Source organism: Ctenocephalides felis, unplaced genomic scaffold (genome assembly GCF_003426905.1).
Source record: "Ctenocephalides felis isolate EL2017-DRISC unplaced genomic scaffold, ASM342690v1 CF-g0.4_SCAFFOLD_03570, whole genome shotgun sequence".
NCBI classification, from domain to species: Eukaryota; Metazoa; Arthropoda; class Insecta; order Siphonaptera; family Pulicidae; genus Ctenocephalides; species Ctenocephalides felis.
In genome coordinates this window covers 2816739-2842310 of record NW_020539724.1, presented here as the reverse complement: position 1 = coordinate 2842310, position 25572 = coordinate 2816739, and the positions used below count along the sequence as shown (strand labels likewise).

The following is a 25572-nucleotide window of genomic DNA, read 5'->3' as shown; positions in this document are numbered from 1 at the left end:
TCAGAACTAAATACTTTACTAAGAAAGTTTTATTTCCAAAAAATATTTTCGGGTAAATACATGTGAATTGAATGAACAAATCGTTATTCACATCCTTTCCGTTTCTCACACATAATTCGTTCGTAGCGCTCACGAACAGGAATCGCCTGCGATTTTCCGCACGGTTTAACTCAGTTGGAGCGCAACTTCTTAGAGAAAAATAAGTTTAGAGTTAGAAAAGAGTTTAGCTCATTCTCTTACTGTGTAAGATTCAGATATTAAAAAAGGAATAGATAGAGAAGCCAATTTCCCGATAAAATGGACCATAACATAGCGTTGTTATGACAACGCTTGCTCGCACAGTAAATACATACAATTTTGACCGTTTTTACTACCAATTCATATGAAGATAGGAGCGTAACATAATAATCCATATAACATATGACGATTTAATACAAATTAAAATAGTGGTTGTATTTCAAGGTTAAGAGTTTCCTTATCTAAGTTCAGAGACTTTGCATTTACTTCAGAAATGTAATTAGTAATAAAAAATTGATAACTTTCGTGACTTATTCCATACATAATTATACATATTTTCAAATTACGAGCTGTGCACATGGCACAAGTTTACACATCGCATATTTAATAATATCACTCTGGCGTTATTACCGTTAGGTAATGATTGTTCACCACCTCATGGTTCACTTTCAAACTTACGAGAATTTCGCGTTTGCCAAAGCGAATAAATTCAAAGTAAGAACATTTTTCGAACAAATATTGAAGAAATTTATTGACAGCGTCAGTTGTTTTTTTCGAAAGCCCTATGCGGTTTAATTCGGACGTCTTATATAGGTTCGAGTTTCTGAAATGCCAGCCTACGAAACAACGGTTTCGCGTATACACTTCAAAACGAAATAACAATCGCATAAAATATTCACCAACGCATATATTCCCCATGCGAGGTATTAAATTTATACTTTGCTCTCAGCCAGGAGCAAAGAACATTTAGCTATCAGGTATTGCATATGTTTTTTTGTATACATTTTGACCAACATCCCTCATTAGTCCAATAAATTTAGCACTCTGAATTTTTTATTTTAAATAATCTATAATTTTCTATAAATTTTGACAAATATTACATATCGCTCCAGTAAACACAATAATTGTGGGACATTTTTTTCTATTTTTAATTATCTATGTTTTACAAACATTCAGACAATCCATTTATACTATTTAAATGTTGATAAGAATTTCTCATTAGTGAGTCCAATAATTTTAGTACTCTCCATTTTTATTTTTAATAATCTATATTTTCTCCAGTCACATTGATCTCCAGTAAATGCAATGAATTTGAGACAGTATTACTATTAGATAATTAAAATCTATGTATTACAAATTTTGTCAAACATAGTACATTCATTTTCAGTAAATTAAATCATTGTGGAACCTTGTATTTTCATTTTTAATTATTTATGTTCATAAATTTTAACGTAACTTCGAATATTTTGGAATATTACTAATTATTCATTTATTTCTCTTCTTTATAGAAGAGAATATTATCAAAATTTAAGACAAATTGTGAACATAGAGCAGATAAAATTGAAAAATACAAACAAATCGAATGAAACTCATTTGTTCTTAAACTTTTCATATTTATGTGTGTGTATTCTAAGTTAATAGAAATATTTATATTAATTATAAATCTAAATTCCTTCCAGGTAATTACTAATCATTACATGTGAATCAATTCATCGGTGTGAAATTGAATTACTTGATTCTATTCTAAAAAAAATTCAATTTATTGGAAACGTTGTCAATCCCTGAGTTTGTCAATAAAGCTTGTTGCTTTCGAGGGATTTTATAGGTTAAACACTGATTTTGGAGATCCATCTTTTGATATATCTTTGAATAAATATTACATAAAATTTCACATACTCGTAAATATCTGCACATATTTGAACAAAAATTATAAGGATTGATAAATCGTTAGATAATATGTAATACTAAACTCGTTAAAGACATTACCGAAGAAAGAGACACAAAATATCACCAGAAAGTGAAAATCATTTTGCAAGATTTTTTTAAAAAAAAAGGCTACCCAGTGGCCCACATCATTCCTTCATAGGAAATTATATAAGATACGAATGAATTGCTGAAATGCATCAAAATTTGTGTAATTGCAGTTGATGTCTCATTTGAGATTTATATGTATTATTATCAAGTAAAACTCTGATATCATTGCTTGATATCAAGCTGATCTAAGATCATGGAAGAATTAAATAAACTACTGCAAAATCGAACATTAAAGAAAAAATGAACACGTGCTCTAATAAAATAATAAGCCAAAAAATGTATTTGCAAAGCTTTTCTCCCTAGAGAGATTTTTCTCAACGTTGTATACAGAAGCTAACAATTTGATTCAACTTCAAGATTCAAATTTATTAATTATATCACAAGTATTTTCATTTCCAAAAAATCTATTATTTATTCGACTAGAACGATTATTCGAAGCGGTTGAAAAGTTAATGTTACTTCAACATTTTCTAATTCTTTTTGACTTCGTGAACTGATAGCAAGCCAGTGACGGTTACAAATTGTGTTCCGAGTTGAGCTCAATTCCGCGTGCTAAAATCGCGATCCAGAGAAAAAATTCCAAAAGTTCTTTTCTCACACATATATACTAACAAACAAGAAAAATCCTCCCAGAGAGACGCACAAATTCACCATGGGATCGGTTAAAATAAGTTAACAGGCAAAGTTACTCCGAAGAAAAAAGAGTTATTTTAATACGAGGGAAAGATCATACAAATTGGGAACTGGGTCAGATTCTAGAACAAAGACGATTCACAAGGAGTTTGGAACTATAGTAAAATTTGGAATGTTATCAAATGTAAAGTTCGGAGTGACGATTATTTTAATATAATAGTTAATTCATTATGCCAGTGGAAATCCAGACTGGGGACCTATGGTTACCCTAAGTAATGCAAAATGCCACTTACCCCTGGTTAAAAAAAATATTTATTAATGTGGCCTAATAGGTATTTTAGATAATTTATTACCCATGCAGTAAACACAAAGTTCACAACTCGTCGTAGTAATAATATATTCTTCATTTCGCTTATAAATATGGATACAGAAAAGTCAATAAAATTCTAGAGAGTTTTAAGAAAAATATATACACTGATTTAATATCGATAGTTCAGAGTTATTTATCATTTTCCCATTTCAGAATCTTATTCGAAATCTCATTGCGTCGCAGTAAATTCGAATCGCTTATGCTGTCTGTCATTTACCTCGCCGTATATTGCGCTTTGAATAATGATTCAATATTCTCATCTTTCCATTTGTGTTTTCCCGAGTTTTCCAGGTAAAGGAAATGCCATGCGATAATATGCAAACGAAATGGGTCTGTAGATGATGTACAATCGAGATATATGTATATTATATACACTCATGCCGTTATTTAGTTCGCTAAAACTTTGTACATAATATAAGCAATGTTTGGAGTTTTCAGTAAATTATGACTGTGATAAATTTTAAATGAAATGTTTGCATACAGGTACATCTATATGCAAAAAATAAAATAGTGCGTGTCTAGGATATGTATGTTATAGTTGGAATGTTAATGTTTTTAAAGGTGTTTTTAAATGAGAAAAGTTTGCTATTGTAGCAAGTATGTTGAATCAAAACACGCGATATTAATCCATTTAGAGAAATATATATATATATATATATATATATATATATATATATATAAGTCATACATATCATACATAAACACTTATCCATATAATTGCTCGTCATCCCTCTGTCCAATTTAATGAAAACTTTTTAAACTGACTTTTCATCACAATCAGCGCAGAGCACGTGCGATTTTATTTACAAGGATCAAAAATGATTACGGCAGTAGCGCATAACGGATTAGTTTAATTTCGCTGAAAATTCGGTGCCTGCAAGGGGCTTTTCCTCTGTGAAAATGCTCGCAACGCTTTTAATTAGAACGCGTTTAGATTTTAATTGTATTACAATTGATCTGCGCGGTCCGCTGCCTTTATACGCGCCGGCGGAGATCACGGATACAGGAATTTGTGATATAAACGGAATTAAGAAATCAAAATAAATTAGATATTCCAACACGAGAGATACAACGAGGGTTCTATACACACAGGCACAAACACATGTCGAAATTAAATAGAATTTTTATTAAGAATTATACAGTTTCGATTTTTTTTCTAATAGTCCTATAAGCTGTTATGCTGATTTTGACTTAATACTAGTCTGTTTGACAGAGGGCAACCCAATCAGTTGTCACATCTCTATATGATATATTATTATTACAATTTCTGTAATAGAGCGACTATTTTTATTGGTTCAGGAATGCCGGGTGAGGGCTATTTTCACTTGGAAACATATTGCTATCTATATTTCCAAGTGCCTTTAACATCGATCCTATTGATGGATATGCATTTCAGTGTGAAGAGTAATTTAAAAAACAATAATTATTATTTTTAGTTAAACGGTAAATATTAGCATAGGATATTAAAAAATTTAAGACGGACAACGTCTGTCGGGTCATCCAGTATATATATATATATATATATATATATATATATATATATATATATAATATACATTTATATGTTATAAAGTTTATTATGATTTTAACCCTTATTTCCCACCTTGTTTTAATTTTATTCAGCGTTAAATTACGTATGTAAATCTATGCAAATAATACCTTGTTACGAATTCTTCCTGCGGGATTTGGAGCACAAAAATACATAGCAAATTCAAAAAAAAAGATTAATGTTCAGATAAATCGGATTACATAACGAATTCAGCAGAACGAATGTAGGAAAAAACGGCATTATGGCATGCCATTAAATATAACATTTAATAAATGAAAATGTGTTTATTATTCTGTTATCCGATTTTCTTTTCACGTGGAAAGTCGTTCTGTGACAGGGCGCTGCGCTTCCTTCTAACGGCAGATTATTTATTTGGGATAACAAATCACATACACGTTTCGTTTTGAATCCACCAAGAAATTTCATTTTGATTCCTTTAAATTCGAAAAACGTAAATGGGAAAAGTACGATGAAATTCGAGCTGATCAGAATACGCAAAAAGAAAGAAATATTGATGTAGATTAAGAAGGAAATATGGAGATTTGAATATAAAGAGACATGATTTTAACTACAAATGTTGCACGAATATGTACTTCATTACAAACGCCTTTTTTAAGTATTAGTTAAATAAATCACTGTTTTTATTTCTCTACTTTATGAATAATTGATTTAATAGTTTATGCACATATTTAATTGAAAAAATATTTTTGTAAAAAAAAACACAGTACGTAACAAAACCTAATTCAATCTCAAATCCAATTCAATCCCTTACTACAATAGAACTGTTAAAAAAAAATGAGTGCACTGTTATTTCTGCAAATATATTGTTAAAGATTTATTTCCCACGATTGTAGGTCATTGTGAAATCGGATGAGTCACTTCCAGATCAGATTTCCTGGTGACAAGAAAGGTAAAGGTTACCATTGACTGATCGATCTAATAAGGTCAAGGAGTTGTAAAACCCAACAACAAGAATCAGGTAAATAAGTCAGATGTAATAGTATTGAAAAGGTTCCGATAAACAAAGCTATATTGTTGTCTTTTGATAAGCTTTTATCGTAGAAGTTTCTCTTTTAGTCGTGGGAATAAGATTTTAAAATGCAGAACGATAAATTTTACTAAATAATTAATATATGCCTGAAATATTTGGATGAATTCCATGTGACAATAATATTAATAGCAGTAACTAGGTGTAAGTCTGACAGGTAAAAAACTACGTACACCTCTAAATTTTCACCCTCCTTCCACAAATCTCTTTTCCATAATAGCCATTTTAGTAATCGAATAATCTTTCAACACGCTCCATATTTTCATTTTAATTCATATGTTCCTGACCTTATGATAAATCATGAATTTTACTTTAAAAAAACACAATTTATTTGTATTAAAGGTTGTTCACAACTCGCATTTTCTCATTGTATAAATTACCACCTGTGTATCAATATTTCTATATGTATATCAATCATTTCAGACAAGACAATGTAATTTTTTTACTTTTATCCCTGCAATGACTACAGCTCTAGACCTGCCTTTGCAAAAATGTCATCAATTCTTTATTCTGTCAAAATAAATGTACAGATACTTGTACAAATGTACAAATCAATTTGATTGATTTTCTCTTTTGATCTTATCTAATTTGTTATTGTATTTTAATATATCTAGATTGGATTATTGTTTATCTTTAGAAAAAATATGATTTTAATTGATTTTTTATTGATTATTGATCACGTGTGATATCAGTTCTACATAACAAATGCAGTACCATTTGATATAAACAATCAGTAGGTAAAAGATATATAATTTATGAGCGCATTTCATTAATTAAATTTCAAACAAACCTTAGCCTCTGCAGGAGTAAGTCCCTAACTAATATTTAATTTTCTTAAGAATTACGGACTGATATAGTTTGCAATTACTTCAGCAAAACCAAGCAAAGTGTCCATACCCTCTGTGTCAATATCTAGTCAATCTAATTCAGTAAGTTTTAAATTTAAATACTCAAATACTTCAGTTACAAATCCAGTTTCCAAAGTGCACATCGCACAATGCATCAAACGTATGCAAAAAGTTTCGCAAAGTTTGATCCTTTTGTCAAAACCTGAGTAAACTGCAAGATTGGTTAATTCACTTTGAAAGGAAAATTTGAAAATCCGGAAAGTTACTCTACAGACGTATTATTTATTCAGAATTAATCCAGTTCAGATTTACGATTCCAATTGCATTTCGAAATTAGTTGAAATGATTTATATTTACAATAGTGGTAGAGGGACGTTTTGAATGTTCGTCGTCGTTAATATCTTCCACATGGAAAAGCTTTTAGGTTGTTAAAATGATACATGTATGCAAATATTTGTGGTTGTATTAAAATCCAATAATCCTGTATATACTGGGACGAGCAAGGACTGGCTAATATTTGTATGAGGGAAAATATGGCATGTATTAAAATAACTAGTGACCTTATGCAAATTATGTAACGAAAGCTTTCATGTTGCATCATGCTTTGAGGCAAATTGCTGGAATTTCAAATTTATATTTGACTTACAATTATTTTTGATACTCAAAAACAATTTTTTCGATACTTATGATAAATTTAATTTACCGCAGCTCCAAAAAAGACTTAATTATAATATTTATGAGATTTATACTATATTTTTATGTGAGACAATATCAGCCTTAAAGTATATTTCACTTTATTTCTCCAGAAAAAAAACTTATCGTTACAGATCAGTCTATATTTTTATCCTATGTTCATTGTAGATAATCTCCGGCTTAGGTTAATGGTTTGGTTTAAAGCGTGCAAAGAATTGCCAAAGAGAATACTACTCATAAAAACATGTCTCGGGAGTTTTTTATATAAATTTTTCAAATAAACCCTCGATATAAAACAGAAGACGGCTAGACGCACCTAAAATGAACATGGGATTAAAACGAGTGCGTATCATTTGGACAAAAGAATTTAGACAGTCTACAATCGTAGATTATATATATATATATATATATATATATATATATATATATAATTTTCACATTTCTATCAAGAAACTCATTTTCCGTAATAGTCATTTCAGGAGCCCAATCAATATTTATCTAGCTCGATTACCGTCTTTATTGTGTAGATTTTTCACAAAATTTCGATTAGGATTTTTTAAGCTTGAGAAGAATTTTTAAAATCAAAACTATAGTTGATCATGGGGCAAAAAATTATGCTACCGAGTATATGTGACAAATCAAAATGTGAATGATATATTTCATTAATAAAATTCTACTCTTTCTAATAATTTTGTTGTGGTGTTCAATTTCCGTTTATTTTATAAAAAAATTGATTAAGTGTATAAGTTACATGCTTTTAACCTGTTGATTACTGGATGATGTCCACACATAGTATCAAAACTTAAAATATTTTTTCTTAAATTATATTTTTTTATTTCGACGAACGGGCTATTAATTTTTTTATCAAACACACACACACATATTATATATATATATATATATATATATATATATATATATATACATGCATGTCGTTTTGGAACAGATGTTAATAATCCCAGAGTTTAACGGACTTTCTCATACATCTTTTTATTGAAATTTTAATAAATGTCTGTCAGCTTCGTCGTACATCTGCGAGGAATCCATCATACTAATTGCATATGCAATTCCATGCTCAATTACACAAACAAGTAATTAATATCAGAAATGAAATCCATAAACAAATACAAATATAAACAACATAAAAAATGTTAATAGACATCCAACCATTCACTTACAATCATACACAAGTATGCTCGACCATAAAAATCTATTTCTCTCTAAATGAGCAATGTTGATGTCGATAAAGAATAACGAGATTTCTTTGGGAAAAGATTAGCTAAATCAGAACTTTTAATGTCCACATGCTGCGAAAATGAAATTTAATATTCCAAACCAGAAGTTCATAGCCTTTATGGGGTGTAGTATTGAACAGATCAGCTTGGTGTTAAAATTAAGAAGCATATATAATTTAATAAAAATTCTTCTAATTTAATGATATTATTATCGCAAAAGTCATAATGATAATTATAAATAATTTTGTGATAATTTCACAATAGTAGTATGGATTTAAAACCTATGCATAGAAATATACAGTAAAATAGGGCGAGGCACAAAATTATAATATGGCTTTAAGTAATTATACTGTCTACACCAAATGAACTACATCACAACACATGAACGTATTAAATAAAAAACTATCGTATCGTATACTAAAATTTGTCAATCGTCTATTTTTTCCCCATAGGATGAGTAAAACCAGAGGTTTTGCAAAGGTTCAAACTCTTGCTAGGTTTTTTTTGCAAAAGTTCAGTGGTCCTTCTTACCCCGACCATATTAAGCTATTATAGAGGTTATATAATAGCTTTCTCATTATAATAGCTCACTTAACTAAACGACATGTTCACAACCAAAAAAACTAACAACGAAAGAAAATACATTTCTTATGGATTTTCAAATATGATCATAAGAATTAAGGCAGATTATACATTTTTACCCTCTACTTTCAAATATTTTTTTAAATAAAAAAAATAGATTCACTTGTTTTTGAGATTGAGATTCTTTGATGCTGCTCTGCCCTAAATATTTAATCATTAATCATCAATTAGCAAATCTGACTAAAACAAACATCTCCTTCGAATAGATAAATGTATATCAAAATGGTCTTTTATTAAACTGTAAGAAGTGATTGAATTAAATCAACTGTGGAGCAAAGTTAACATTCCACGTATATAACACACTTCCCTTGACAAACGTTCGCAGATATAACTTCAGAAACTAAACCTTCGGATTATATTTAGTGCAATTGCAAATTCGGGGACTTGAATATTTCAGTGATAATTCAGTCGAGCAATTGCGAGTGTCTTCACAAACTTGAGACTCATTAGTGAACTATAACTCACTTAATTCCAGAAGCGAGATCTTAAGTTAACTAAAAATTCATTAACTAGTAAGAAGCTTCTCCATCGTGATAAAAAGGAGACCGGAGCACTTTTACGAAGTCACTTCTTCGCCTTTGATATCGAGAATATAAAGGAGTTGTGACATCAAAGACTATGGTTTTAAAACCTACATTTGTGGCCAGAGCAAAAGATGAATTTATAATTATTGTAGGAAAAGAAAAAAGTTAAACGCTTACCTTAGTGCTACACATTTGTTATAGTGAAAAGAAACTTGGCTTGAAACTTCTATTCATTATTCACAAAGTTAAAACATTTAAAAGCTTGCATTAAAAGATATATCTTTTGCAATATTCTGTGCTTTTAACATATACACATTCACTCTCATATTTATGTTGGGTGGAGCAAGGCTTGAAGGTCCGCGGGTAAAAAAGACCACCATCAGTAGAGTTAGTAGTTTTGTTAACAACAATATTTGAAAGTACAGGGCAAAACCAGCGTCGCCTTTATTTTTGCGTCGATATCAGGAGATAAATGACAATGTTTGGAAATCCGAAACTAAAGTATTTTATTTCGTTAGTTTTTCGGTTGTGAACACTGTTGTTTTGTTTAGAAGACTATATAATGTGAATGAAAAAGTAAATTAAGTTAAAGCAATTTTAAAAGAGTTAAATTAATTTAATAGTTATTCCAACTCTGTTGATGAATATTTCGTCAAAATACCAGATGAAGGTTATATACAGTGTTGTATCTGTAAAATAAAATTTATATTTTGCATTGGTTAAATAATGTAGGTATTACTTTGTCAAATTCATTTGAAATTAAAAATAACACATTGGACGCAGGTCCATTTTGCTTCGCCTATCTGGCAAAAGGGACCAGGTGAATTTTTTTTGAAAAACAGCAAAAAAACATTTCTATAACGATGAATTAGTTGGAAGTTTTACTGAACATAGTAAAATAGTTGTCTGTTTGATATGTGTTATTTGATGTAATATAATTGGTTTGATTTTTACAATATCATTGCTCAAAGTGAGTCTAATTAGTAACTGTTTTGTCAATTTTAATGAATAGTAATTAGTACGGTTGTCCTTTCTCGTTATAAATATTTTACTACATACTTCAAATTAGTACTTTTGATACAACTTTTAATTGTGATTGTGTTTGAACTTAATTTAGCAATAACTGAAAATACTATTTTTACTTAAAAAACATTTTTGATCTATGCAAAAATCAAACCATAAAAAGTATTTCATAAATATTTCAATTTCTCATATTTGCGAAACTTTCCTTTGACCTATTGAATTCCTTCATGTAGGTCTGTTAATTCAAAGATGTATAAATGAAGAATAATTGTTAACGAGTTACGGCAACCGGCAACTTCGAATGTAACACAATTAAAGTAATATGATTTACGAGAGAGACCAACGAAACAAATGTAAATGTACAGATGATTTAAGAGACCGAATGCAAAACGATACAGACGAAACCGAGAACATTGTGGAATAATTGCTCCAAGATAAGGTTTTCAGATGGCAAAAATAGAACTGGATACACCTTGCGCAAAATAATAACATCTGAATTCTCTTTTGGACCAGGAGCATCAGTATAAGCGCAAAATCAGCAATCAAAATTTCGGCAAATAGGAATTAGTAATACCAAATTTCTGTCAAATTATGTGATCTGTAGATGGAGTTAGTTCAAATTTAAATTTGAAAGTTTTTCAAAACTGAAGTATGTTTGTTCGAACAAGTTTCCATTATTGCATTGAGTCCGGGCCTTACATTAACATGAACTGTAGTAGACAGCATTACTTTTAAAGAGTCAAAAGTAGGTTTTTTTGTTCGATTTCTTTTAATAATAACTGTTACTTGTATACAGATAGATCACTTTACTTCTTATTTTGGTGTAAGTTTTAGTACATTAGTAGTCAAACATTAGTAGTTAATTACCAGCAATTAGTTTTTGATATTATTATTAGGTACTATTATTATAACTATGCTATAGACTATTTTAAACTGTTATATGAAAAATCAGTCAAAGACCGAAGTATTAAATATATACATCGAAAAAGTTAGACTGGATAACGACTAATTGAGTTTTATATTGTTAATTATCTAATTTTCTTAAATTATTAAGAAAATTGTCAAATATAAATCATTCATGTAAAATATGAATAAACCATTTTCTAAAATTCTTTTAAAACTGATGATATGAAAAAGTGTGGATTTTGAGCCTATTTTTCACATTATTATATTACTTCTTACAAATTGAAATTATAAACATGGAAAGGAAGTAAATGTTTAATTAATGTCTATTTTTGAAATGTTTTCAATATCTGCAGATACGCAGTCTAATTATTATTTGATAGAACTTTATTTCAAAAACCTACTGAATCTGATATATAACTTTATTTTCTTTATTCCGAATGCGGAACTGCTCTGCAAAGTATTTTAGGAATTTCACATGCAGTTTGAAATATTTACAACATGATATATTACCCTACATAATATATAGAAAAACAGCTTTTCTTTATGAAAGTACTTTGAATAACTTTAGCATAATATAAAACAGAAAGCTCTTAAGCAAAGGATACATATGAAATTTTATATATATTTTAGTTTTTTATTATTTAACTCATGCAGATATTGCAAGATATTTATATCGCTTTATTGTCTAAATTGTCTTCTGCATATTTTATACTCTTGGAATATATTACGTTAAGAAATATTGATTTGAAGTATGAAATTAAAAAAATATCGTAGGTATTTTATATCTTTAGTTTTTGTATTAGAGGTATTATTGTCGTTTTTTCGCCGTTACTTGAATTGGTAGACGTTACAAGTAGCCCCAAGCAAGGGGTAAGTTGTAGAACCGCACTTCGTCTAAAAAATTATTATTTGTGAAATAATGAAGAACAGTTATAGAATTATTTTCACTTGGTTCGGTAGAAGAATAGTTATAGCAACTATCCACCTTTATTTCGTAGAAATATAATCAGTGGTGCTCAACATATACTAATAAAAAAAAACTATTGCAACCAGCCCCCAGCTCCACTACGTATCAAATATCAAAAATAAATAAGGTGTTTATTTCCAGGTTGATATTATTAACGTACAGGAATTTGCGTCTCATTTTATTGAGTTACGAAATTAGTAAAATTTGAAAATTTTGAACACAAATGTATTTGATATTTTTAAAAGTAAAAATGCTTAGGTCATTTTCTGAATACCTAATGTTTCTAATTTGAGATCTTCAAACCAAGACTTTTTTAGCACAAGAATTTAGGTTTAGCAAGAAAGTAGAATGGTTTAAAAGTGTAAAAGTTCATTTTCTGATCCAGTTGAGAGAAACGATATCAGATATAATATAAATGGAACACATAAAACGTTCATATAATATAATATAATATTATATAACAGTTTACATTCCACAATGCAGCAACGCGTTAGACATGATTTATCGCAAAGGTTAGGCAGGCGCTGGATGAAATTAATGGTGAGAGCCGTAAGATTTACTGCATTATTTGATTAATGTTTATATAAGTACGTACAAAATTTGATTAGGCTGAAAAATGGTAAAATATCACGATATACACATATATAGGTAGATATATTTTACTTTATATCGCACATACACGTTTTTTTTTTTACATTTGAGTTTAATCATAAAATGTGTTGGATGTGCATTGAAAAGCAAAGAATATTAAGAATATAAAATGGGATTTAAAAATACAAAATCCTCTAACTAATGTAAGTGTTATTACAAAATTAACTTCTTAGAAATTGATATATAGAAATGTAGTATTGAAATTAAAGAAAAGAAAATTGAAGATTATGGTACTTTTTTAATTTGGAAACCTATAATTTGCATAATTATAAGTGGTCATAGAACGTAGAATAACTTTTCACTTTAAATAACATTACTATACATAAAGCTACTTTACTCCCGGATGAACCAAAACTACTAAGGTCTAATAACAAATTTTTTTTATCAAATATGCTCCATATTCTGGAAAAAACTATAAAAACTTTTGCATCCGTCGGCAAAGCTTTGTAATCATTCTCTTCATAAAAGAATCGAGTACCACGAGGCGACATAACCGTGAGAAATGAAATTGTTTCATACACATAATTCATCTCCTGCAGCCGTATAAAAACTATCATAAAACAAACAACTTTATCTGTACTGACTCATTATATATAATTCTATTGTTGCAGACAAAAACACTCAACGTTTTCATATTTCAAACTGCATTTACTATATTTTAATTTGACTAATAGTAATACTTCGAGAACGAATATAAAACGCCAAGATGTGGAGGTAATATAAATGAAAACGATTGGAAGAGATGTTAAGACAGATGTATATTAGAAATAGCAATATTACTATTTATAATACATCAACTATAACTTCCAATATCTAAATACTATGGACATTGGCATAACTTATAATGTATCTATCAAAAGTTTTAACAACTATTATTTATTACCTGAATATCCATCTGGTGATCTCGAATGCCGTATATGTCCAGAAGGTCTAAATCTATCATTCCTGATATCACTAGCTTGCAGCCTGTGACCATCATACCTGTATCTATCATGCCTCTGATGATACCTTTGTTGTGCCCTATTCCTGCTAAAATTTTCATCTTGATCCACCGAATTTCTATTATTCCTTCTCTCAAAATCTTCATAAGTGTTTTTATTCTGTTGAGGTGATGGAGAACTGTGTTGACCTGAAGAACTTCTCCTATGTTCTCCAGAAGATGATCCATCTCTATGGAGATAAGTCGAGGATGATGATGATCCACTCTGTTGACGTTGGATTCCAATATCGTTGTATTTTTGGGATTGTGGTAAGTTTTGCACGTGATTTGAAGGTGCTGAGTTCTGTCTTGGTACTCTGGAAGAGCACAAAAGCCTTGCTGAAGTCTGCTTTTGGGGATGTGTCAATCTTTGTTGCTGGTGATCTGTTCTTCTTGGTGGTATGGTATGATCTTCAAATTGTTGAAGCCATACATACAATTCTTCTAAATCTGCCAAAGATTGCTGGCGTTTGGCCGCATCGTTGTCTTCGGACATAGATGCAAGCATTTTTACTAACAAGTTACCTCTCAGATATGAACAACATTTTTCCTTGATATATAATATTTTCTCTAATCATCTGTGTACTTCTATCATTGATAATTCAAACATATTGGTCAGGTTTTGTACTTAATTAGACATAATCACAGAAGGTAATAATAGTAATGTAATAAACTATGTATAGTTTCCAACGACACACTGAAATTAAAACGGGATTTAATTAGGATTAATTGATTATGAGGTTGTGAGCTGTGTTCAGGGGTCAATGATAAGGGTCACTTAGCGTAGGTCACAAGATTCTAATCAAGATAGTAATATTTTCTATAAAACTTTTTTTTATTACGTATCACTTTAAGTACTTTTTAGTGATGTTCAAGCGGTTTCTATGATTTTTACTAGGCCTGATAATAAAGACCATAAAAAGTCTGAAACCATTTCTATTCTATTTCAAAATTTAATTTTCAAACTCGATTTAAGCAATCAAGATACAACACGTTGTGATCAAAATTTAATCATTCCTTATTATCCAATTCAAAAGCAAACAGAGCTTGCATACAAATTATCCAGAAGCATACAACCTTGTGTCAACATCGTCCTTAGCTTCTTAATCAATTAACTGTTCAAACAATATCAGCACTGATTAAACAAAAGCCTCCTATTTCTATGTGTAGCAAACTGCTTAATAAAAATTAATCAAGTATCGTTCAGGGTAAATGATTCACCATTTTCGAAAAACAAGATGGTAATAAAATGAAAACTAGATCCTTTAACCTTAGTTTTAACACTAATTATTTGTATTATTTAATTTTGTTAAAAATTACTTAATTGTAAAACCAAACCAATGATTACAAAATGCCAATTACGCGTTAGAGGCAATAATTGACATGAAAATCATCAACACATGACCAATTTGAAATTATCACAATAAACTGAACAATAATGAAAATAATATTTCATTGACTTGCTGCACAATTACAATTTCAATCACGTTTTAAATTCGATATATCCGTAATTAAAACATATTGCCAAATGAAAACTGCCGAATTGCAATTAGAGAACGTGGTTTTAGCAAAAATTTAATTACGCGGTGTACACATTGGTGAATAATAATTTATTGTTATTTGCCAGATAAATAGCAATGAAGTATTATATTTGATAATTTAATAGTAAAATATTAAATGAGTTTTTGTGAACTATTTAAAAAATGTAAAATCTCAACAGTTCTATGAGCCTAAAAACGTCGCTTTTCATAAGGAAACCCAATGCTAGTTAACCCTTTTGACTACCTATATGTAAGAGCGTCGGCCATGGATATATATATATATATATATATATATATATATATATATACCTATATATGTATGTATGTACATATCCGATAAAATAATATTTCCGCGAACATTTATATACATAAAATTCCAGGTAGAAAAGGCAAGATTTATTCAAAAAATTATATTCTCTCATAATAATTTTTACATAACGAAAACCAGCTGGCAGCGTTGTGATACAATAGATAATAGTTAAAATGTTACACAACTCAATATTCAAGCAAAATGAGAATGTTAGAGAAAAATAATACCTGAATTGGTTTCCAGAAATTAAAAAGTGCATTTATTTATGAAATTACATAGTACTGAGGATAGAACTTATATTTTTCGCTTCATAAATCTATAGCAACTAAAATTAAATCTAACTGGTAGATAGATATATGCACATGTAATTAAAAATTATAGTAACTGAACAAACTGGTGGTGAAATTTATTATTTCGGGTTTACTTATCTATAGCTTGTGTTATTAAATCAAATCTATTGTTAGTTACTTAGAAGCAGTGGTGTTGTCGAGCCGGAACGCGCCGGAACGTCGTTCCGGCAAATCATTTTTGAGCCGGAACGCGTTCCGGCAAGAAAAAATATAAAAACATCGCTACATACAGAAAATGATTTAATAAGTAAATTTTATACGTTATTATTCAACTAATTTTTATTAAATGTTATTATTGTAATAAACATACATATATGTGCACAAAATGGGTTTTGAATAATTGTTGTTTCTTTCTTTTTTGAACGGAACTGGAAAAACATGAACCGGTTTTTAAATTTTAGCGTTCCGGCAAAAAATATTAGCACAAAACCACTGGTTTTATCAAAGTCGTTTTTAATTTAGTAACAAATTGAGGTGTATGAACTTCTTATAGAAAAAATAATATTTATAAATTAAATCTTACATTCATTCGCATTTCTTATACGCTAACATCTACATCATAGGTTCCTATTCATGTATTTTTATAGCCTTACGTGTGCCTATACGTTGCATTCTATACTACACGCCTTACATCTGTACCATACGCTATATTTCATTATATACTCTCAAATCCCTACATTGTATACCGAATACACCTAACCTATATCTACTATATATCCTATTACCTATAATTTCCCTTACACGCTACATTAACCCTACCGAGATTCGAACCCGGGTCCGCCGCGTGGCACGCGACGACCTTATCCACTACACCACCGTAACGCTACAATCAACCGTCTTTTTTCGCGTGTCGTCGCGCCACCTTAGTATTAATTACCTAATTAATTAGAAAATGACCCGCGGAAACAACAGTGCGTCCCATATTATATTATTAGTGGGGGTATCCGATAGGGTAGTGGTTAAGGTGCGCGACTTCCACGCGGAGGTCCCGGGTTCAATTCCCGGTATAGACAATAGGTAGGCAGAGATAATACATAGAGCGTAAGGTAAACCTATATAATATAGGTGAATATATAAATTAGACAGTAGTATTTATAAGTAAAAGGTCTGTAGGTATATAATAAGTTAATGACGGTATAGGTATCTCACGGTATGATAGATAATAGATATCTATCGATGATATACAATAATATAATATAGTATGATAGGTAATAGGTTATCTGTCATATTATTAGGTTAAGTCTTATAAAGTATTGTAATAAATCTTGAGTACTTTTATATCATAATAAATACCTGTAGGTATTAATGAATACAAATAATACCAGAATAAATATGATTAATGTCACTGAAGAATATAAATTATGTACTCAATGATTCCCTCATATTTGTACAATTTAATGTATAGACTAGCTGTGTATAATAGAGTTAATTACATAAAAAGTCAATTAAAATGATATGTACCATTTGGATGGATGGACCATCACGTGTTTAACATGCTTCGAGAATAAATTGAATATGCATTTTATTTTATGATCATTACATCGTCTTATAAAGTATTGTAATAAATCTTGAGTACTTTTATATCATAATAAATACCTGTAGGTATTAATGAATACAAATAATACCAGAATAAATATGATTAATGTCACTGAAGAATATAAATTATGTACTCAATGATTCCCTCATATTTGTACAATTTAATGTATAGACTAGCTGTGTATAATAGAGTTAATTACATAAAAAGTCAATTAAAATGATATGTACCATTTGGATGGATGGACCATCACGTGTTTAACATGCTTCGAGAATAAATTGAATATGCATTTTATTTTATGATCATTACATCGCGTCACAATTTTAATAAAATAATACATAAAATCTTCACTTTGAATTAAAAAGCTACTAATTCTAAATTTATTTCCAGATACCAAAGGTTAATGAAGCTCCAACCTAGATATCAAAAGTGAATTGCTGCTCAGAAGATGTCAATGTCGTTTCCATAATGCAGATTCGTCTTTTATGGGATGGAATTTCGTTCCATCAAGGTTTATCAAAGATTCCGATTTAAGCACTAAAATATTTCCATAACTATGCCAATCAAATGATATTCAAATTAGAAAACTTAATTAATTTGCATTCATATCGTTAATAATATTGTGACACTTATGTGACATTAATTACTGAATGTCGGTTGAATTATTAGAAAGTAATAAAATTTTGAAAAAGCTATTTCAATAAAATCTTTATTTTACTATTTTTTGATATTTATAGAATGTACGAACCTTGTTCAAAATAGCAATACTATTAAATACAATTAAAATTTTAAGTATCAAAGTGTATACTGTGTAAAATCATTCAAAAATTATTTCACAAAATAAATGTATCTACTTTGAACAAAGTTCTATCAAGAAAAATCAGAATCGATCATGAAAAGAATAAAAAATCTGTAAAAATCGTTCAGAATAAGACGATAATTGACCGTCAATCAGGTTAAAAATGATTAATGAAATTGGGAAGTGTGGTAGGAAGGTGAAAATTGAGGATTAAGAAAAATGATAAAATACATTAGAAAATTAGTGTTACAGTTGGATAACCGCTGATAAAATTAAGTTTTTATATGTAAAATTTAGCTTTTTCATAAACTCAAAATCACTCAATCGAAAATCAGTCAAAAGGGTTCAGTGTAATAATTATTTCAAAATTGGAGAAGGAAAAAGAGTTTGTGTGGAAATTTAGGGTTGTTTGTTATATATATATATATATATATATATATATATATATATATATATATATGTTACTGTGTGTCTATGCTATTATATATTCTTATTGTTTGTCAATCATGGTAAATACTGTAGTTTACTAGTAATCCAGAAAAATTGCTCAATGTATGTCACAAATATAAAGTATATACATTTCAGAAGAATCAATAATACGAAAATTCCATCTAAACCCCCAACCTAGTTTCTAAGTAATGAATGCAGAACGGCTGCACATGTTCTAAAAGTGAGATGAGCTTTTGCGACATTTTGCAACTCAGACAGTCGTATAATTACACTGTGAAATATCATGTAGATCCTTCCACTTAGTACCCGGAGAAATGTTCAGCATTTTCCATGATATACGAGGAAATTATGGTCGCCTTTAGGAATTTTAGGAAATGCACATAACAAGAGGATATTTAGAGATCGTTCATCTGTGACTCGAATATTCAAAAGATAATCTTGGTTTGCTCAGTCGTCATATTTCTATATAGAGTAGATCGTAAACTGGGTTTTATTACCCTCATATATATTGAGCTTGTTCTTAATGATTTATGTTCATGGATAGTTTTCAAATATACATTTTCTTTTTATTATTGACGAAGCAGTATCATGCAGATATTGTATTCTGTAAGATATTGTTTATTTGGATAATGGATAAATACTCAATATGCTGGCGATTATAGCAATTGCAGTAATATAAATGAACCGTACAAATGAAATATAATATAATATGAAAGTAAATAATAATACGTACAAAATCCTTATATTATATATATATTCTATTCCTTATAGAGTTATTTTTGGTTTATTATCATCACATGAAATCAAAATAGTTCTAAATAATATATGTTTTTTTTTTCGTTTTTATAAAATGACAAGCCCAGTAATTTGTCTCAAAGCACATTGCTGTCTATTATAATCTATTTGTTTGTATAGAAAAACATTAGTTCTTTTCATGGCAAGTCCGGAGATAATTACGGACGTCTGTCTGCTCGTAGCAATTCGAATGCGAAGGCTTTGAAGTCGCAAAGAGACTAAATACATAGGAAGCTGGAAACATCGCAAAAGCACGTCTCCGTACTCCTAGCAGTTCTAAGTGCGCGATGCACTCAAATTAGCTGCGTTAGTCGCGAATTTATGTCCGACGATCTACCCGCGAACAAATAAGCATCTTGTAAGAGATATAGGGATTTTATTACAACTTGGTACAATGGATTCTATAAGAAATGCATTTAAAAGCCTCCATCTATTATCTGAATAAGCATTGAAGCAATAAATACATATTGTAGTTATTTGCCTCATTTGTAGGATACAACATTCGTTACAGTAATCAAAAGTTTGAACGCATGATATAAAATTAAACAAGTGGGGTTGAATGGCATTGTGCCTTAAAGCAAATTGCTGGAACTTTCTGTACCGTAATTAAACTGTTTTTATATTTTGTCTTCACTAGTTAAGCCATGTTTTCTTCTTTTTTTGTAAGTTTTTCTGATTTGTATGTACTGATTTTTACTTTTGTATAAAGTTCTTTTTTATTCACTTTAATATACAGTTTATTTATATTATTGGCTATAAACGTAATAAAAATAATCAATCATCAATAAAAATTTACCAAAATAATCATTATAAATACTGTAAATAACATCGTCGTATTTTATATACCAAATATAGTATGAGTGCTTACATTTGTGCGACGATCTTTATCTATTTTCATCCACGAGAACAAAAACAAATTAAACACAGCCGACACAAGCAACATGCTTTTTGAATTACTCTAATCGGGCACAAATTTCTCTGAAGAAACTACTATTCTTTGCATGTTTTTTCCCGTATCTCCAAAACCGCTGAATCTGCCTTATAAGAAATTTACGATCTTTATCTATGTTTATCGACAAGAACAAAAAACAAACAAAAACCGTCTATATTTTACCCAGGTCGATCTTTAGCACTAAACAGAACCACATATCGCATCTATTGGACTATGTTAAAATAACTTTAATCTTCGACCTCTGTATTGAACTTCTATTTTCCTTCTATTCAGCAAATAGTAGCATGCCCGATATCTTTTCTCTAAACGCAAAAGTGTGCAACCCGCCGAAGCCGTAATGTATTCCATGTAAGTACTAGATGTTCGGTACATCCTCGAGCTGTTCGAGAGGAGATAGCACCGAAACGATGTACCTACGTGGCAATACTTGTATGCACGTGTGATCTGCATACTCGGCTTCTCTCAATTCGAACGAATATGAAATATTCATATTTCAGATAAAACTGTCTTAAGATATTGGTCGAAGTACTGGAGATGATTGTTATCTGGATAATAAACAGTTCGCCAAATTTTCAAAATTCTAAACGATAGTTAGGAGAGACTCGTTACGGTTGTGCCAGTTTTTTCATTTTCATAATTTTGTTAATATACTATTTAGCTTGAAGAAAAGTGAATCAAATGAAAATTTGAATGTTTGTCTACGTGAAATTACTGATATACTGTCACATAAAGTGTCACAACCGTCCTCAACATCTATCGACCACGCGGCATCAAGACCCGGGCGTGTTGGGAAAATGAAAATGAAACTCGCATTCGCATCTATATAAGATTAATTAACTTATGATAAATTACTTTTCTAAAATAAAAGTACCCCCAGTTACGTAGTATATGAAACGCAAGAAAAAAAATTAATAGCAACGAAAGTTTAGTATTTGTACAATGCGTGGGTGTATCCCTAAATATAGGGACAATACATCTAACAATCAATTTATATGCAAATCGGTAAATTTATTACATATTGTGATCTCATTTATTACCACATATATAGCAGATATCAGATCAAAAATCCAATTAGGCGTTTCAACTTTCAACATAATAAAAATCAAACCTTTCATCGGTTACACAGCACATGTTTTATCAGCTATACATTAGTAACCTTCACATATACAAAGGGCTAATCGATCTATGAAATTCCGTTCGCCAAATGCGTTAGAAAAAATGCGTTTTAATTCCTAGTGAAGTTCAATTATATAAATATGGGATATGTTCACGTCAAAATAAACCAAGCAAGATATTAATAACATGAGTGGCATTGGCTATGGAGTATACCCATACACAATTAGTAAAAGTAGGACGTTCAATTCAAACGCATAATATGAGATGTATTCTGGTTCATGCAATCAGCTGTAATACATACTGATTGACTGTAACATTTTCTTTAATTATGTAAATTGAAATGGTATCTGGTCTTGGATAAGTTTATATAGAGAAATAGATAAAATTATCATTTCATGCATCAGAACATTGTTATGAACTAAAGTTATTTGTATTTTTAAATTTAAGTAATTCATGTTAGAACGGTAACAGACTTAAAGACTACACTGAGAATTAGAAATGCTGATGTGATAATTCATAATAAACATAATAACAAATGATAATATTTATAAATTTTAGAAATATCATAGAAGAATACGTGAAATTTTATAAAAATCATATGTGCAATACAAATGTGAGAAATATGTGCCATACACACATTCCACAAAATGCGTAGTGTTGCCTCAGATAACATTTTTCATCGATTCTCAAATATATATCATTATATAACCTTGATTCTAGTTTGAATATTTTCAATATGTCCCTACAAACATATTTTTGCACATTGCTTTATAATAAAAAATATTTTATCTATATGTCACAAACTTGACAAGACAGTTCAGACAGACAATTACAATTACATCAAGATTCAAAAGATAAATCGTTCAGAAGTAACGAGATATCTTAATTTTTAAGTAATAAATGTAATTGCCAAAATTTGTTTTCATTACTACTATTCCTGTGTGTTATTACTGATTGATCAGTTAATTTGTATTATATTTTGCGTGAAAAATTAAATTAAACAATTTGGTTTTGACCAACCAATTTTTTAATTAAAAAGCTAAGAAATTGATAGTATGTTGAGATGTAGGACATACTACTCATTTTAGTGGTAACATGTGATAAACTAACATTTTTACAGTAAAATTAAGCACACATTATAAGGTGTTTAGTAATCCAATTATAAACAGAGAAGTACGACTTGAATTAACCAAAGTTAAATACAAAAAAAATAATACCTAGCAGTCGTTTTGAGAAAAAGTTAAACATTAACAAATACCAAACTCGAACTCTAAAGAGACCGACAACAGCGCACTAAACAATAAAGTACGAACTCATTCAGACAAGTGCAAAAGTCGCATTGAAGATCACCCAAGCTCTCTGGCAAAAGAACTTTGCCAGAACACTATAGGTGCCAGTACACATTTGTACCATTACTTTCTCAAACAAGTCCCAATATCTACTATAATTACCCGGACTGAATTTCTATACCAAACCAATTATGATTAAATTAAAAATTAACATACATTATTATATTTTTCTTCTAATAAGTCATGTCGAAACCTTCATCTTTGCATTAGTACAAAATTACATTAGATACCTTCGAATAGCATTATCAGATATAATGATCAAATTATTTACTGCAACCTCAGCGTAGAACCCATTAACTGGGTATATTGATACGGAAACGTCAGGAAACAAAAAGTATAATCCAAAGGTAACGGATTATTAGTGTAATTAGTTACCGAACTAATACAATTCTTGCAACAACTATTTTTTTTCACTTTTGTTACTTGTCAGAATGTTGCTCAATTATTTGAGGCGTTGCCTTGAAAGTAACATAGGGCATGTGTAACAATGTGATGTGATCTGTGAAAGTTGTTTCAAAATTGAAGAGATGATATATTTCATGTATATGTGCCCTTTACAATATTTTTTTATTTGCATATGAATTAGAATCTGACTACTTTATGAAGACGTTTACTGAATATTTAGTCAGTTTTTTGCATAAAAATGAGACATTAGATGTTTATACCTTATGAGATAAAAGAAGAAGGATGAAAATTTTATAAAAAATAGCAGATAAATATATTTTTATATTCAGGCAATGTGCAGTAATGTATGTTGTATGTCTTTCACATTTATTGGAAGTTAAAAAAATCTGAACGGAATATTTCACTGGATGATGCATCTAATACAGCTCAACAATCAATGACAAAAGATAAGTGTATTTACGAAAAGTCAAAAAATTCTAAAATGCTTAAAAGCTAATATATTGCTATGCTGAATGAGATATTTCACTCGCAGATGCATCTAATACAGCTCAACAAAAGATACTCTGGCTATCATCAATCTTAATATCTAGATGTAACAGAAACACCTTTTTTTTAGATTTTTACAAATAGGTTGAACACAAAACGGTGATAGGGTACAGTTAGTATATATATATATATTGTATCCTTTTTTGACTCATTCAAAATGCATAACATGATAAAGTTTCTATTACGATCAACTTGCCAGAAAGTATTTTATGAGGATTATATAAATCACATTTTGCCTTACAATTTAATACAGATCCCAAGTCAAACTGATATCAAATAAAATCAAAAGTAGGCCGCGAACAGGCGAGGATTTCTTTATTAAGCGAACTTATTCTAAACTTTTTCTCAACTTGAACGATAACAATAATTCAGCCCCGACTTTGTAATCCAGGAAGCGTCTAAGGAAAACAAAAGAATACGTGTTGTAATATCTTAGTAAAAGAGCTGTTTTGTATTTTATTTAACTGTAAATAGATATTTTTAATATAAGAAATTTTCAAAGTCATTATTATGTGAAACAGTTTAATAAAAAAATCAAAACCTTTGGTAAAGAAGATAATTAAATTTTGAAACTTATGCTGGACTATATTAAAAACTTATCTATGGCCACATGTTATATGAAACAATTTCAGCGAACTAAATGGTATAAAGACATTAATTTAAAATCTATAGGCTAAATATTAATAAGGACATCTTAATAACCACAAAAACAATCTTAAGAAGAACATTCATGAAAACGCTTCCCTAAAATTGACGATGGCACGAAAACAACAATGTATAAGTGGTGCTTTGGTTCAAAACAAGTTGCATGAACTTTCTGAGATTTAGAATCTAAGTCTTCTGAATTTTTAATGTCGTTACTAAATATTTGAAGTAATTGATTAATCAAAAGTTTTGTCATTTTTAAAACACACATTTAGAAAACTTTACATATTACGAAAAAATAGCCCGAACGAGTTTTACGAACTCGTGATCAACAACCATTTCCAAATTTAAATTTACAAGGACGAATTATTTTTTATTTAATTATTTTATTTGCCGATTATTACAAAAAATTAATCAGCATTTATCCATTTTATACATATACTCAATTTTAGTTTTATGTGAAACGATTGTGAATATTCGAAAAATCTCTTTCTCCTGGAATATGAAGAATTTGGAAGCATATCTTCAGCAATAATATTTTGCAGATTGTACAAGTAGAAATATTTTTGAAACCTTGTATGAATTGACAACAAAACAGATCAACATATTCACACACACTGAAAAGAATTCAGAAAGGCTTAGAATTAGACACTGAACTTT

At 29.5% G+C, this 25572-nt stretch overlaps 1 protein-coding gene across 7 annotated transcripts in view; it reads right to left on the bottom strand.

Annotated features, from left to right (window-relative positions):
• LOC113383073 (disco-interacting protein 2) overlaps positions 1 to 25572 on the bottom strand; it is a 267401-nt gene that overhangs the window by 48547 nt on the left and 193282 nt on the right. For 2 of the 7 annotated variants that reach the window (XM_026621330.1, XM_026621328.1), the window contains exon 1: positions 14025 to 14094. The exons of the other annotated variants lie outside the window; for them this stretch is intronic. The gene's annotated coding sequence lies outside the window, so the exon portion shown is untranslated. Of the gene's footprint in view, positions 1 to 14024; positions 14095 to 25572 lie in introns of those variants that run through there. 7 annotated transcript variants of the gene reach the window in all.